At 40.4% G+C, this 18,046-nt stretch overlaps 1 protein-coding gene across 1 annotated transcript in view; it reads left to right on the top strand.

The window, feature by feature from the left end:
• The first annotated feature begins 393 nt into the window (after positions 1–393).
• NEMP2 (nuclear envelope integral membrane protein 2) overlaps positions 394–18,046 on the top strand; it is a 90,283-nt gene continuing 72,630 nt past the window's right edge. The window contains exon 1 of the mRNA XM_007171463.2: positions 394–422. The gene's annotated coding sequence lies outside the window, so the exon portion shown is untranslated. The remainder of the gene's footprint in view (positions 423–18,046) is intronic.

The raw sequence follows: 18,046 nt of genomic DNA, 5'->3' as shown, positions 1-18,046 counted from the left end.
GTATATTCATATACATTCGTACACCAGATATCCAAATCTAGTAGTTTCCCCTCACCTCCAAGGAACACACCACTCCTGACATTTCGATAGCATAGCCTAACTGTACAGTTCCATCATGGGAGTTTGTATTATATATAAGTTTATGGTAAAGTTAAAAATACGGGTCTTGATAGTTTTCTTCCAGTGATATTATCTTTTGCTAGGAAAGATGAAAATATAAGCAATCAGTGCTTTTCTGTGGAAAGGAAGGAGAATTAGGTCTAGGTAAGAATAAGCAGCATCTCAGGCTTGACAAACTTTTCTGGAAATTTTTTTTTCCCTGCGCTGCAGAGAGCCCCTAGCATGGGACATGGGTCTGGCTGCTGAAAGAAGTGTCCATACAAATCTCATTCTCTATTTTCTGTAATCACCACCTGAAATATGTAAGTAAAGCACACAGTCTAATGTATCTTAATGTTCATCCTCATACTTTAAAATAAGCATTATTTCTTGGTGAGTACACTTGAGAAGTTTTCTATTTAAACTGCGTATACATATGATACCAATTTTTAAAAATCTTGTGTGTATTCACATATATAGGAACAAAAATCTATATGTATGTTTGCCAAGATGTCGACGATGGTTTTCTTTCAGTGGTATGACTTTTCTTTATACTTATCTCTATTTTTTACAATGATTATTGATTTCTTTAATGTTCAGAAAATTATTAATTAAGCACAAAATATTACGTAAAGCCTTTTCAAATGGCATCCCTTGTCTCTCTGATTCAGTGGAGTTTGTAGCTACTTCTATTCATTCAATAAATATTTAATGAATACCTACTATGTGCAAGGTCCTGTGCTAATGACTGTCAGATAAATAGTTTTACTATTTTACAAAGCTCAAGCCTGTCAGCTAACAGATATTCACGGAGTGCCTGCTCTGTGTTCACAGCTGCCCAGTAGGAGTTCTGGATACAGTGGTGAACAAGATAGTGTTCTGTCTCCAGGAGCTTATATGCTATAAACACGTAAACAATAAATAACAGTGGTCAAGACGCATGTTATGAAGGACACTTTGAGGTAATGTCGCAGGTAGTAGCTGGGAGGCTGAGGCTGCTTTAGCTGAGAGTTTGTGGAAGCCCTCGCTGAAGAGGTCACATTTGGATTGAAGACTGAATATTAGATGGAGACACTTTGTGAAGATATGACCTCAAGCAGAAGGAACAGCAAGAGGGAAAGACCCAAGATGAGAACAAGCTTGGTATATTCAGGGAAAACAACAAAAATTGGCAGAGGACAGAGAAGGAAGAGAAGTAAGCAGAATCCAGTAGGGCAGCCTTCCAGGCCACAGTACAGAATTTAGATTTGATTCTCTGTTGCAAAGAGAGGTCTTTGGTGAGTTCCAAGCAGAGAAGTGATGTTGCCTAGTTTGCATTCGAAAAAGATCCTGCTGGCTTCTGTGTCAACAATGGATTTGGGGGAGGCAAGTGTAGTGGCAGGGTGCTGTTGAGGACATAGCGAGAAGCTGCCACATAAGGATAATTGTGGAGGAGAGATACTGAAAACTTTAAAATGGGAGAATACTTCTTGGTTGGGGAAAAAAAAAAAAAAATGTGCTCTACCATTGTATAGCTACTCTTCTCTTTTAACTTTTGTCTTTTAGAGTGTGGCTGAGATTGCTATCATCTCTCGGTATCCTTTCTCCTCTATTTTTGTAATAGAACTCCCTGAGTTCTAGCTAGACACATGGCCATTAGGTCGTCAACTACATTTCCCAGCTTTCCTTGCTACTGGGAGTGACCTTATGACTAAATTTAGACCACTGGGAAATGAAGTAATGTGTGCTCAGTCTAGATTATCTCCTTAAGGACATAGTCACTTGGTAAACTTTCTTCATTCTTCCCTTGGGCTGAAACTCAGACATGCATCAGCCCAGCTTTGACCCCGGGGCGTGAGAACATCACCCTGGGGCATGGTGGAGCACCAGATGGAAGGACCGACTTCCCTGAATGACCTCATGGGACAGCCCTCCAGCTGGCCCTCAATGCTCCTGTTCAATCTATATCATGTGAGAAAAAGAAAGTTCTTTCTTTTTAGAGCTGTGCTGTATTCTAGGGTCTTTTGGTTAGAACCGCTTATCCCATACCTTAAGTAAATGAGGAGCTTTGGGGAAGCCAAAAGAAGCATTTACAGCAGAGAAACCAGGGCATGGCAGATGTCTTTGGGCCGATCAGTTCCCCTTTGTCTGGAATAGGAAGAAAGCATAGCCAAATGAGAGAAAAACTATTTGGATACTAATCTGCTCCAAAGCCTTAGGGCCATACCCAAGCCTTGGGAGAGTCCTGACCGCCAGCTAAGATTTAGGGTGAGTAATAAAGGAACATTCCAATCATGAACTCTGTATAACATTAAGTTGTGATAAGCTGATAAAAAAGAAACTGAAAAATAACATAGACTCGTTTTTTGTTTTTTTTTTTATTCCTTTATTTTTATTTTTTATTTATTTATTTTTGGCTGTGTTGGGTCTTCGTTTCTGTGCAAGGGCTTTCTCTAGTTGCGGCGAGGGGGGGCCACTCTTCATCGCGGTGCACGGGCCTCTCAGTATCGCGGCCTCTCTTGCTGTGGAGCACAGGCTCCAGACGCGTAGGCTCAGTAGTTGTGGCTCACGGGCCCAGTTGCTCCGCGGCATGTGGGATCCTCCCAGACCAGAGCTCGAACCCGTGTCCCCTGCATTGGTAGGCAGTTTCTTAACCACTGCACCACCAGGGAAGCCCTAGACTCGTTTTCTTTACCAGTTATTTTAAAGAAACTTTACATTTTGAATTAATTACTCCTAGTGAAGAAGTATGTATATACTACACACAAATGTAAAATACACCAAGTTCTATATCAATGGAGCACATTTACACACGAGGCCTTGTTCCTCCATCTGTACTGGGTGGCTACAGCTAACTCTTCTCATCTGGTTACAGTGTGCCTTAATTTGGAACCTTACTAATTTTTTTAAAAAGCCCATCTCAAGGTTATGAAGGTTTACACACACACAAAACAAAATGAATTAAGTAATACTAATATTATGTTAGGTAAGAAAATAATCTTCAATATGGAAGAAACACAAGCTCCCTTAGAAAGGTTTTTTTTTTTTTTGAGGATTAAAAAAGAGAATGTATGTAAAGCAACCAGCAAAAAATATTGTTGTTGTTGTTAGTTTCTCCCTTTCCTATACTCACTCAATTATTTGTCTTTCAAATTCCAAAATACTCTGAAATCTGCCATGAATCCCTGAAAGAATGACTAAATGATCATTCTCAGTAAGCTGGTAATTTGGCTTTTCTACATCACTCAATATAGGATGGAAGTGAAAGGTGGGAGGGAAGGGACACTAATATTTATGGAGCATCTACCATGTGTACACTTTAGGTTGGTTATTTCCTCTGATGTTAATAATTCAATGTGGTGATACCATCATTCTTTTTTTTCAATTATTGCAGTAGTTAATTTACAATATTGTGTTAGTTTCAGGTGTCCAACAAAGTGATTCATTTATATTTTTTTCACATTATAGTCCATTAAAGGTTATTACAAGGTTATAGTTCCCTGTGCTATACAGTAAATCTTTGTTGCTTATCTATTTTATGTATAGTAGTTTGTATCTGTTAATCCCATACTTTTTTAAAATTTTTAAAAAATTTTATTGGAGTATAGTTGATTTACAATGTTGTGTTAGTTTCAGGTGTACAGCAAAGTGAATCAGCTATACATATACATATATCCACTCTTTTTTTAGATTCTTTACCCATACAGGTCATTACAGAGTACTGAGTAGAGTTCCCAGTGCTATACAGTAGGTCCTTATTAGTTATCTATTTTATATATAGTAGTGTGTTTATGTCAACCCCAATCTCCCAATTTATCCCTCCCCACCCCCAACACCCCCCCTTACTCCCTGGTGACCGTAAGTTTGTTTTGTACATCTGTAACTTTGTTTCTGTTTCGTATATAGGTTCATTTGTACCCTTTTTTTAGAATCCACATGTAAGTGATATCATATCCCATACTCTTAATTTGCCCCTCCCTCCCTCCCTCCCTCCCCCTCCCCTTTGGTAACCATAAGTTTGTTCTCTATGTCTGTGAGTCTGTTTCTGTTTTGTATATACATTCATTTGTATTATTTTTTTAGATTCCATGTATGTGATGTCATATAGTGTTTATCTTTCTCAGTCTGACTTACTTCACTAAGTATAATATCCTCTAGGTCAATCCATGTTGCTGCAAATGGCAATATTTCATTCTTTTTTATGGCTGAGTAATATTCCGTTGTGTGTGTGTGTGTGTGTGTGTGTGTGTGTTTACACATACTTGGGTTGTTTCCATGCCTTGGCTATTGTAAATAGTGCTGCTATAAACATTGGTGTGCCTTTATCTTTTCAAATTAGAGTTTTTGTTTTTTCCAGATATGTACCCAGGAGTGGGATTGCTGGTCCTGCGGCAGCTCTATTTTAGTTTTTTAAGGAACCTCCATACTGTTCTCCATAGTGGCTGCACTAATTTACATTCCCACCAACAGTGCAGGAGGGTTCCCTTTTCTCCACACCCTCTCCAGCATTTATTGTTTATAGATTTTTTTGATGATGGTCATTCTGACCGGTGTGAGGTGTAGTTTTGATCTGCATTGTAGTTTTGATCTGCATTTCTCTAATACTTAGTGATGTTGAGCATCTTTCCGTGTGCCTGTTGGCCATCTGTAAGTCTTCTTTGGAAAAATGTCTGTTTAGGTCTTCTGCCCACTTTTTGTTTGGGTTGTTTGTATTTTCAATATTGAGCTGTATAAGCTGTTTGTATATTTTGGATACTAACTTCTTGTTGGTCGCATCATTTGCAAATATTTTCTCCCATTCCATAGGTTGTCTTTTCATTTTGTTGATAGTTTCCTTTGCTGTGCAAAAGCTTTTGAGTTTGATTAGGTCCCATTTGCTTATTTTTGCTTTAATTTCTTTTGCCTTGGGAAACTGATCTAAGAAAATATTGCTACGATTTATGTTGGAGAATGTTAAACATCATTCCTATTTTAACAATAAAGAAACCACATTGACAGAGGTTAAATTCCTTACTCAGTCACATAACTAATAAGTGGTTGTTAATGGTTGAGCTACAGTTCAAACTCAGAGCTGTGTGACTCCAAAGCTTCCCTTTCTGGCTGTACCTCTGGAGTGGTCTAAGCCTCATGGTACACAGGATGCAAGGTTGTATGTGACAGTCCCAAACATAGTAGTGGACCCCAAAACCACTTCCTACTCTCAATTTTCTTTTTTAATCCCAGGCAGAACTAATCATTTCCTCCTCTGTATTCCCATTTAACATCTTGTATACACATCCATATGTAGAGTAACTATTGGTTTACAGACCTATTCATGGTTGCCTTCACTAGACTGACAGCTTTTCATCAAACATTTAGGCAAACGTTTTGGCATCTGTGTACTCTTCATGTCTAGTATAATACCTGCAGGTAGCAGACACCTAATGAATGTTTATTGAATCATCCACAGATTCCCGAACAGCAATAACATAGCATCATCCAGTTGCCCATGACCATCGCCAGGACTGTCTCTGAGTTATCTTCAGTCTAGGCCCCCAAGCCTTGTGAGGTTTCCATGAGCAGCAGGTATCACACGTGTGTGAAGACATGTGAAGCACTGCCTGTCAGAACTGTCACACATTGACTAATATAAACAAAAACCTTTTGAAGTTGTGCTTTATGGTAACTGCAGAAACCTTTCTTAGTAAATGAGAAAACAGCTTTTTCACTCTGCCTTGGTTCGATGCATTAAAATGTTCTGAAGGGCAGCACATGTGCACACACACATGCACACACACCTACACACACAGTGAGAGCTAGCATTATCCCTACAGGATCAGGGACCTCCTGAACTGTAATCTCACCACATGGGGGATGAATCACAATAGTAAACATAAGAGGAGCTTTCTCAACAAATTCTTGAAACATATTCATAGCTGTCAGCAACGATATTAGATTTAATTAGGCAACCCTGATTTGTGCCTCATACAATCTTTAATTAGATTCTTTGTTGTACACATTTTGTCACCACTGAGGAAAGGTCATTAAGAGGCACACTCTCCTATAGGTAATCGCACCCTGGACCCTATAAGCATGACAGTAACTGGCAAAGAAAATACACAGCTTCTTCCCTTGCATGGTAATACAAAGGGAACAAATAGTGCCTGAATCTTACTCATTTCCATTTTTTGTCAAAGTGTTCTTTGTACAATCTTGCTGAGTCCATAAGAGCATGTAACAGAATTATCACTATCAGTTTGACAACACTAGGCAGAAAGGTAAAAAGCAAGCATCATTTCTGTAGAGCTGTGTGCTGTGATTGTTGTTTTACAATCCAGACTGTTGTTCAATGTGGGGATAGTGTCAAGAACTATGGAAGAGTCTGATATTGTACTCTACTTGCAAGCTGACAAGTTAGCCTGCCATAGTTTCATGTATTCTGGTAGAAGAAATAAGAAAATAAGAAGAAATCAGAGACAAAGGACAGCTTATTATTCACAGCAATAGTAGGTGAACCAACTGTGCTGGCCTGGGGTTGCCATTAGGAGAAAAGTTAAAGCATCTTACCTGGGAATGGTCAGAGAAGAATCCTAAATTTTCTAATTAGGATTATATAACTTCCTACCCCTTTCATCCTAATCATTACCCAGGAAGCAGCTGAGAGAAACTGATCCCCTTCTGGGGAGAGTTGCATTCAATGATCTAATTGTCTGAGTAAGGTGTGTGGACCAGGAGGAGGTGAGGGAGGTAGAGTTGGAAACATTGTTGAGTCAATTATCGAGGACGCCATTCCAAAGCTCAACAATACCAGATGCCCATGGATGTCAGGAGGCATGGAAGGTCCATCAGATAGCTTGACTATCAGTCCATTGTTGAGTAGCTTGTGATAAAAAGCACACCATTGTCAGACTGTAAATGTCCAGACAGCCAAAAACTTGACCTGGATTAGTTTCAAGGACCACAATAGTGTTGCCAGAGTTGGCAGATCAGACTGGAACAGAAATAGCATAACCTGAAAAAGTATCAACAGCCCTGAGACCCCATGGATAGCCCTGGGAAGGGACCAAAGGTCAAATGTAGTTCTTCTGCCAGGAGTCAGTAGGGTTGGTGGCCCACATGATGTGTCCTTCCTTGTGCAAGACAGATGGGTCAACTTTTGGCAGGTGTTCCAAGTCTGGCATGCAGCAGTAATCTCTGTGCCAGAAACTAGAGGCCTTTACTTTGTGCCCAGCCTACGATGCTTCCATAGTAAGTGTTTCCATGTCTGGTACAGTGATAGATCCAGGCAAGGATGGTAAGAATCTGGACAGTAACAGCTTAATCAGCAGCTTGAGTCAAGTCAGTCTCGCCAGAGAACAGACTCTTAGCATGGGCTTGATCCAGACAGTTCTGTCGGCAGCCCCAATTTATTCCCACAGGTTGCAGCCCCAAAGAGGGTGTCTCCAACCTGCCATTCTTTAGTTTCTAAGAGGCAGATCAAATAGCTAGACCACTGGCAACAGCCCAAGAGTTGGTAAAAAATATAACAAGGTTCTTCAAGGATAGTATTATCTAGAACTATGAGGACAGCCTTGAGTTCTGCCCACTGAGTGGAGCAACTTCATTCTCTTTTGGTTTTTGCATCACAGCACTGAAGTTGAACAGCCATAACAGCCCAGTGAATACCACCAGGTTTCAGATAAATGGAGTAAGTAGACCCAGGCATTTAGGGAAACTGCTGTGAATTGACAGCCCTGTAAGGGCCAGTGAGTTTGCTTCAGTTGACATAATGGGGCATAGAGTTTCCCCCAAAGGAATAGGTACCACTTTTACATGTAAAGCCTAGATGTTGCTGAGGCCAAGCTGGCTGTGTTTTTGAATATGCCATTTTCATTTGACAAGTGAAGCTTGTTGGGACTGTCCCCCTTTGTTAGTCATTGAATCTGAGTTGACTCACCCAAAAATAGAAATATCATATCAGAGAGTCACAAGGTTTCCATGGGTTAGACATTCAGTTTTGATAAGAGCACAGTAGCAAGCTAATAGCTACTTTTCAAAAAGAATGTTTCTGGTAGTTGCATCAGGGAAGTAATGAATCCAAAACCCCAAGGGAGCATCCCTGGGTGGAGACAGCCTCCTTTTGCTAGAGGCACCAATCAAAAAATCATCAGTCACAGAGGACAGGGGAATATTGACCTCCATCTCTAACTGTTTCTCCATAATGTGGCTGAGGTCAGAAGGGTAGGAGGACATCATTTCCTCATTCTCATTCATCAGCATTGTAAACCCAATCCAGAGTAGTAAGAGCCTGGATCCTAGTCAATGCCACATCTGTGGTCTCCCACAGGAGTTTTTCTGTCTCAGAAAAATCTCTCCATGAAGGCCAATGCTTGCTTATAGAAGCCAGGACCCACTGCAAAAGAAGTTGAGAACTTTTACTGTCATCTCCAAATGGATCTAAAGTTAGCATTGTAGATTGCAGGAGGATTTGAACTATGAGAAAGCCCAGCTGTTGTCATGCTTCCTTGATAAGCATTACACACCCCATTCCCTCCACTCCCAGGCAAATCAGCCAAAGCTCTATTGATTTGTCTGGTTTTTGCCTACAACGATAGCAATTTTCCTTCCTTTCATGCTCAGTGTGGATTTGGGTCTTTGTAACTTGTCTGAATGGAAGTGGAACCTTCTGCCCACCCGAGATGAATCTTAGTACCTACTAGTTGTTACAATGGGGCAGATTTGAGGTTGACCCCTGGGTCGATGAGGAAGTTCCCCCACCTGGAGGAGAGTTAGCAGCAAGCAGGGCCCTGGTCAGGCACCTGTCTCTGAAACTCCTTCCTGACAACTCAGCCTGCAACCACCTTCCCAATTCCTTCTCTTTAACAGGCAATAAAGTAAAAAACAAACAGACAAACAAAAGCATTTATCTTCCAGTTGGCCATAACATTTGGTCAACTCCCTACTGATTCCCTTGAACTTTCCTCAAATCCTGTTAATTGGCCTGGGAGGCACTCATGCTTTCTCTTTCAGAAAGCCAAGTCTTTGTCAGCATCCCACCATCATTGTCCAAACTGCCAAGAACTGTGAAGGGTCTGACATTTACCCTACTTGCAAACTAAAAAGTTAGCCTGCCATAGTGTCATGGATGCTAATAGAAAGCCTGCGATTCCTAGGCCAGAGATGCGGTTTATTACAGCACTAACCACAACCTGAGCATCAGCATTTTTATATCCGTTCCTAATTCCCACGGAATGCAAATAGGATCAGGTAACATCCGCCCATGCAGTAGGTTGTGTTACAGAAGGACCCCAAGCTCAGGGAACCCGGATCTTTATATAATGGCCCATAAGTATGCCTGCCCTTTGTTCCAGAGAGAGACACTACCTCTCACTTCCAAGGCTCTTCGCTATACAAACATCCTTTTAAAGGAACAAAGGGCAAGTCAGTGCTTTGGCTCACAGGTGTGCAGAAATATGAGAAACCCTCAGGGAATTGCCTCTATTAGCAAAAAGCAATAACTAGCAACAACAGTATGGGAGTGGCACTCAAACACCCGTGACTAGGAATTGAGTCCACAGCTCATGTCATTCTGTGGATTATATACCTGGAGGTATTGGGAGCTTATGATTACACAGATAAATTTTCAACCTTCTGCAAGAGGTTAAAATAAAAATCCTCACAAGAAGAGGAAGAATCTGAGAATTTCAGGCATCGAAGTGACAGTAGAAGTCAAGGCATTTTTTTTTATACTAGATTAAATTCAAGAGCTATTGAAAATTGTTGAAACAGTATGACGGGTATCTGGGGGTTCTTTTTACTGTTCACTCTATTTCTATGTGTTTAAAATTTTTTGTAATAATTTTTAAAAATTTTTAATTAAACAGTGTGAAAATAACAAAATTCTCCGTGGAAGAGAAAGTGCTTAGGATAAAAACTTCTAATGGTTGAAGTTGGTATAGAATGTTTCTCCCCCAGAAAACTGTGGTAGGAAGAAGAAAAATATTCAAGTATTTCATCTATAGATATTACTGAAATTGACATTTAGTTTTAGAAATACTTGATATATTTTAAATATGGGGACAAAGACCTGGGATGAAAGAAAGTTGAACAACTGAATTTTACTAGATGATTAACTGCTGAGGATCTAACATATAACCCAAACATCACTAAGATTCCAGTGTTCACTGAGCAGAACAAAAAGGAGGGACTTGCAAATGTTTACAGCAGAGGCTGCTTCTGTATAGCAAATGGAATCAAAACAAACGGTAAGGGGAGTCTAGTCATTCATTCTTGCATTGAGTATCAACCAAGTGTCAGCACTGGGCCAGGTGAGTGTATCTAAAAAGAGAACAGGTTTAAAGATTTTTTTTTAAGAGGTGGAGTAAACTCATGATCTTCTGTATTTTTCTAAAAATTGTATTAACCTTATATTGTGATAATTCTTGTATTATTTAGGATTTGAACATATTTGGGGAAAGGAAATAGAGAATGAAATCTGAAAGGGGACAGGTACAGGTGATACAGATCTGAACTGACGAAGATAAAATGCAAAGATACCTCATCAAGCTTGGAAAATGAATAGAAAAGTATGCAGTAACTCTCTGCACGGGCCACAAGATGACAGTGAGTGAGTCTTGGGCAAATTAACCTAAACTGTGATTATAAGATGATCATCTCTGAATTATTTGAGTCATTAGAAACCCTGGCAATAGAATCCGTTATTGTCTTGTTCCTCTGGCCCCTGTTTTATAGCTGCCTCAACCCCACATCCCAAGAAAGGCAGAGAAGGGTCAGTAGGCTCTAAATTAAGACTTAATAGGAAGATTAAAATCCCTTAGGAAGATGATTGCTGAGAAAGGATATTATCAAAATATGTAAAACCTTGGTGAAGCCCAAGAGTGCTGTATAACACTGTACCAGTTGCACCCAGCAGGGGCACCAGGCAAGGGCATGGTGAGGGGGAGGGAGTCGGGAGGGGACCAAGCTGGGAGCGAAACCTAGCCATGCTCTGCTCACGGAGCCGTGCACCTGGCACAAGGCTGCATCTGCCTGGAAGAGGGAGCACCCTTTCCTCAACTGAGTGCCCAGAGGGGGTGCTTTTCTCTTATGTGCATAAAGCTCTGTCTGTGCTAGCTACGCTCTAGTGTGAGAACATCCTCAAATCCTGGAATGTTTCAGGGCATCCACTGAAATTCTATGAAAGTAGTTTAAAGATAAATAAAAGATGGCATTACTTTATACAGTGGGTAGTAAACATATGGAACTCATTATCCTCAAGATGTTGCGTAGTCCACAAATATAAATAGGATAAAGAAAGATTTAGATAAATTCATGCTTGTTAGATTCATATGAGCTGCTAGAGCGTTGTTAGAAACACACAGGGAACGTCTCCAAGTGCTTTCAGGGAAAACACCATGTTTATCTTCAAAATGTCCTGTAGTGCCAGTGCCATGAATTGAAGAGGCAGATCTCTGGCTCTCCAGGTTTCTCAGCATCCATAATACTCAAGTTTTCCAAATAACTGAGGGCTGATCTTCTGTATCATAAGGATTTTGTTTACATCAACAAATTGTGTAAAAATTTTTTCTCAGTGGTGGTATGAAGTTTTATGTGATCTTAAACTGAGTTTGCCAAACTTAACCTTTTCTTGAGAACTTGGAAATGTCATGACAAATGTACATTTTTGTACTAGGCTGTAAGAGTAATATTTTTGTACTGGACTGTAAGTGTACCCAGGGCATCAACTCAGATGTGTGGCACTATTTGACTCTCACGTATTCCCACAGAGTTACTGTGGTTTGTTCTTTTCATTTCTTTCAGTATTTGTGCTTACTTTACATAAAAATTTTAATCTTCTCTCCTGTTCTTCAAGCTTCTGTTTTCACTCTTGTCAGTGGGCTTGCAGGGAAAACCCTTTCACTCCTAATATGCTGCTCCCACCTCTTTGACTTCGGAGGAAAGCATCCTACTCTCCTCTGTGTCATGTCACCTCAGCTGTGACACAGACCTTACCTTAATTCACTACAGCCCTCAGAGACCAGGCTGCACTCTTAACAAGCTTAACTGAAGGTTGGGGAGTAACAGAAGAGAAGTACATTTTAGTACTGCTGCTGGATTTGGCTACCAGATGAGCATACTCTGAACCCAGCAAGGTTCAGACCCATTCTGAGTCTTCCACAAAGATATGCCTGTTTAGTTCCCATCCCTGTCCAGCTCAATCCAACACCAGAAGCAGGTCAAAGGTATCCTCAACTCCAAGCACAAGCCCACTGCCAAGCTCCAGACATGGGAAGATGTTTCCTCCCTCCAGTTCAAGGCCCATTTCTCCAATCATCATTCATTGGTGCCAGCATCTTATTACTTTCCTAAGATGACAGACCAACAGAATCGTGAACTTGTCCCCTGGTTCCCAGTAGGATAATGCATCAAAACACAACAGTGCAACATCAGTACATCCTAGATTATTTGACCTTATGTAGCCCACAGACATGAGCCCTACCAAGTGCAATTCTGTCCTTGGTGTAGTCTGTCCACTAGTGTGAGATGCATGTCTTGTCTACTCATCCTTCATGCAATCTCCAGATTTTGCTTCTGAGCAAGGGTGCACACAAATCTCCAGATGAATAAGTGGTACTTTTCAGGCATGATTTAGTCTAGATAATAAATATTTATCAAAGGGAAAATACAATGTGCGGAGATGCAATTCTGCATATTACAAAACAGGCATTTGTTGTTAGGTTATAAAACAAAGATGTTTGGCAACTCGGAGTCACCCTTATTGAAAGTCACCAGCTCAGAACAAGGCCTTTGCTTAGGTTTGACACCTAAATGACTCATTCCGATGATTTTCCCAAAATAAGAGAACAGTCTACCCTGAAGGTGAATTCTAGCTGCCATCTCTAGGGAGGAAAAAGCTGTCTATAGCTTTTAAATCACAGAGCTTTCTCCCTCCTTCTGTCCATCAAGTTTTCAAAGATCTTCAAGCCTGAGTTTCAGTGCTATTTCCTCCATAGGTAAGCATGCTATTTAATAGATTCTAAAACACCCTTGGGCTTCCCTGGTGGCGCAGTGGTTGCGAATCTGCCTGCCAATGCAGGGGAAACGGGTTCGAGCCCTGGTCTGGGAAGATCCCACATGCCGCGGAGTGACTAGGCCCGTGAGCCACAACTACTGAACCTGCGCGTCTGGAGCCTGTGCTCCGCAACGAGAGAGGCCACGATAGTGAGAGGCCCACGCACCGCGATGAAGAGTGGCCCCCGCTTGCTGTAACTAGAGAAAGCCCTCGCACAGAAACAAAGACCCAACACAGCCAAAAATAAAAATAATTAATTAATTTATTTATTTAAAAGAAAGAAAAGAATGAGGTTCTCATTTAAAAAAAAATAATAACACCCTTATTTTATTTTATTCATTTAAATATTTACATTTCAGCATCTCTGAAATCAGGACACATAATCTGTGACAATCACATTTTGCCAAGCAGCATTCATGACATAGTTGCCTACATCGTGAGAAATTAGTCCATTAAAAAATGAGCTTGCTGAAAATATAGTGACTTGGTGTTCCCATCAGGGCCTGACTGGACAACTGCACAGCTTCAGACAGCAAATTGTTCGTGGATATCTGAGCTAGGAGTATAAACCTGTTGTCTGAATACCTTCCAGCAACTTCCAGGAGGATTCATAAAGCTCCAGATTTAAAACTTGCATAATGGGTGTTACTGGCTTGAGGAAAAGTCATTGAGATAATAATGAACACTCTTTTAAGAAATGCTGCCTCACCCATGCTCTTGGTGGCATAGTGTCTATGGAAAACCACAGATACCAGTGATTCTGAATTCAAAAGTGTTTCAGAAGCACAAGCCTCTAAATGTGCAGAAGTTTTAGAGAGTACTTTTTTTTTTACTGAAATATAGTTTACTTACAATGTTGTGTTAACTTCTGCTATACAGCAAAGTGATTTAGTTATGCATATATATACATTCTTTTTCATATTCACTTCCATTATGGTTTATCACAGGATATTAAATATAGTTCCTTGTGCTATATGGTAGGACCTTACTGTTTATCCATTCCGCATATAAGAGTTTGCATCTGCTAATCCCAAACTCCCAGTCCACCCATCCCTCGCCCTCCCCCTTGGCAACCACAAGTCTGTTCTCTATGTCTGTGAGTCTCTGTTTCGTAGATATATTCATTTGTGTCATATTTTAGATTCCACATATAAGTGATATCATATGGTAATTGTCTTTCTCTTTCTGACTTCACTTAGCATGATAATCTTTAGGTCCATCCACGTTGCTGCCTTATTGCATTATGGCATTATTGCATTCTTTTTACGGTTGAGTAGTATTCCATTGTATATATATGTACCACATCTTCTTTATCCATTCACCTGTCAATGGACATTTAGGCTGCTTCCATGTCTTGGCTATTGTTAATAGTGCTGCTATGAACATTGGGGTGCATGTGTCTTTTTGAATTAGAGTTTTGTCCAGATATATGCCCAGGAGTGGGATTGCTGGATCATATAGCAACTCTATTTTTCGTTTTTTGAGGAACCTCCATACTGTTTTCCACAGTGGCTGCACCAGCTTACATTGCTACCAACAATGTACGAGGGTTCCCTTTTCTCCACACCCTCTCCAGGATTTGTTATATGTAGACTTTTTAATGAGGGCCATTCTGACTGGTGTGAAGTAGTACCTCATTGTAATTTTGATTTGCATTTCTTTTAGAGATTACTTTAACCAATTTATTTTGATTAATTTACCCTCTTCATTATGCAAAAGAGTGATAAATGATTTTTTTAATCTGTTGTCCAAATAATTCGTTCTGTGTTATAAGAAAGCCTCAAGTCATAGTTGGACAGTGGGTTTTTTTTCCTTAGAGACTTGTAAATGAATGGTTTATGTGACTGAACAATGTACTCACCCAATCTGCCCCCCAGACTTCCTTGTGCTCTTTTAAGTAGGCTGTGCATGTGACTAATTCTGGCCAGAGGATATGGATGGAAAGTGACTTGTGTTATTTCTCAATCCAAGCATGGAAAAACTAAGTCTTGACTTCCAGTCACTTTTCTCTCACCATAGTAAACCATGAAACTTCTTATAGAGATGATGGAGCCTTCATCAGCATGTGTCTCCTGAGTGACTAAGTAGAACAGAAGCCTCAAGTGACCTTCATTGTAGCATAAAACGAACTTCTGTTGCGTAAGGCCCTGATGTGTGGGGTTTGTTTTCACTACACCCTGAGTCTAGCATATCCTTATTGTAATATTATAATGCACAACAACAACAAATGATATCTTACATTTGGTGAAATACAGTACAGGCATACTCAGTGATGTGCTAGTAAGTGCCCAACAACCAGCTCTCATGGGGGTGAGAGGAGTCCCTAACTTGTAATATTTGCTTATTTTTGCGGTGTAGATACTCCATCATAGCCGATTTTGAGTTATCAATGTGACATCCACCAGCTTGCTAAATTCCAGAAAATTTAACAATTGGCTCTTGTGAACCAATAGAAGTGAGCTCCGGCATACCACCAGACATATGCTATAAACCTCCCCAGTTTACTTCTCGTATAACATCTCTTGGTTTTTGACACCCAACTTCACAGAACATATATCGCTCTCAATATATCATTTTGGGGCTGACATTTTTATGGGGAAAATATACATTTACATACTCAAAACTCAGTAGAACATTTTTTTTTTTTTTATAAATTTATTTATTTATTTTTGGCTGTGTTGGGTCTTCGTTTCTGTGTGAGGGCTTCCTCCAGTTGCGGCGAGCAGGATCCACTCTTCATCGCGGTGCGCGGGCCTCTCACTGTTGCGGGCTCTCCCGTTGCGGAGCACAGGCTCCAGACGCGCATGCTCAGTAGTTGTGGCTCACGGGCTTAGTTGCTCCGCGGCATGTGGGATCCTCCCAGAGCAGGGCTCGAACGCATGTCTCCTGCATTGGCAGGCAGATTCCCAACCACTGCGCCACCAGGGAAGCCCCAGAACATTTTTTTTTTTTTTAATTCTCATGTATTTTTAAATTTATTTATTTATTTATTTATTTATGGCTGTGTTGGGTCTTCGTTTCTGTGCGAGGGCTTTCTCCAGTTGCGGCAAGTGGGGGCCACTCTTCATCGCGGTGCGCGGGCCTCTCACTGTCACGGCCTCTCTTGTTGCGGAGCACAGGCTCCAGACGCGCAGGCTCAGTAATTGTGGCTCACGGGCCTAGTCGCTCCGCGGGATGTGGGACCTTCCCAGACCAGGGCTTGAACCCGTGGTCCCTGCATTGGCAGGCAGACTCCCAACCACTGTGCCACCAGGGAAGCCCGAAACTCAGTAGAACATTTTTAAAAAGCAATACGTGGGGAAAATAACTGATAGAAAGTTAGAATCGTGCACGGACTTTAAAAAGTGCACATTGTCAATAAAGGTGAGTTTCTGTGTCTCTGGTACCAAGACATTGAAGCATTCAGAGCAGCTGTTAACTTCTGTGTCCATTCTTTCATAATCAGTAAGCTTGCTTAGTCATTTTACATCATAATAAGTCGTTTGTTACTTACATATACACATATGTAAGTATGTACTATATTTCTTACTATGGTTTCATTATCTTTTTAGAAATTCGTCAGTGGTTTGGGGCTAATGTGTGACACATTATAATTTTTCCCATTTGAAATAATGGGAAACAGGCATCCAGTCAGTTTGTTTCATGTAGAACAGCTGATTTTCAGTAATGGATTACTGACATGAGGCAGGAGATGTCAATTATATAAATTCTAAGACCTTTAGTTCTTATGAGTTTGAGCATATGAATTTAATGACATCTATTTTGCCTGCTCAGGGAACTTTTTGCATAATTCTTGGTTTGTAGTTGTGTTCCAGACAGACAATACTTCTGGGGAGCTAAGCTGTGGTTGGCTGAAGCAAAGAATTCCTACATTTCTAATATAGTTAAAAATATGGAACAACATTAGTTATTATCTATTCTGAGGTGAGAAACAAGATGGAATCTAATTATTTCTGATTCATTGATGCAAAATAAATCAATAACCATTCAGAGAATGGTTAACAACCTTAGCTAATTCATGTGCTCAAATGTCTTTCCTCTGGACCAAAACTTTCATCCTTTGACCTTCTCAATCCTGATGAGTCAGAATGAGACTGAGACCCTTCTTAAGACTTTTCCCAGCGCTATCACTTTTCCCCACTCCTTTTATCCTGGGCAAGGTCAGTCTGTGGAGGAATGAAAAGGCCATTTAAGCAAGTCCACCTATTAAAATATACTTTTCTGCTTGTCACAAGGTCTGACATTTTCCTGATAGAGCTTTATCCTTTTGTGTCTTGAAAATCTGGAGTCTTAAAATAAAGAGTCCCCTGGGAAAGGTCACACCTTAAATTCTTTACTGTCTGTTTCCTTGGAGGAGATTAAGACAATTAGTCGAGGTCAAAGTCCTGAGAAAAAGAGATCAAAGTAGCCTCTTAGGGAAAAGCATGTTCTAAGAAGGGAAAAGACAAGCAGGTAAGAAAGGACTAAAACAAACTTCATTTCCTTGACAGTGTAGTTTGGAATTCCCAAGAAGTCCCTGACATTTACCCTAATAGACCGTATTATCACCACCCTAAGGAGACACCAATCCAGCTCCACACAGATTTCACACTCCCTCACATAATAAATTTTGGCCAGTGGAAAGAGCCAAATTATGGTTTTCAGATGGCATCACAAGGCTCCTTTCCTTTTATACTATTAATTTTGTGATTCCATGGATGGGATAGTATTGAATCTTATCCTCCTAATGCAGTGTGTGTCCTTGCCTAGGAAAATAGGTGAGTACCTGAAATTCCCTCAATGCTTTCATCTACAGCCTTGCTTCTTTTTTTTTTTTTTTTAGCATCTTTATTGGAGTATAATTACTTTACAAAAGTGTGTTAGTTTCTGCTTTACAACAAAGTGAATCAGCTATACATATACATATATCCCCATAACTCCTCCCTCTTGTGTCTCCCT

The sequence above is a fragment of the Balaenoptera acutorostrata genome, chromosome 8 (assembly GCF_949987535.1).
Source record: "Balaenoptera acutorostrata chromosome 8, mBalAcu1.1, whole genome shotgun sequence".
NCBI lineage: Eukaryota > Metazoa > Chordata > Mammalia > Artiodactyla > Balaenopteridae > Balaenoptera > Balaenoptera acutorostrata.
This window is presented reverse-complemented; position numbering and strand designations above follow the sequence as displayed.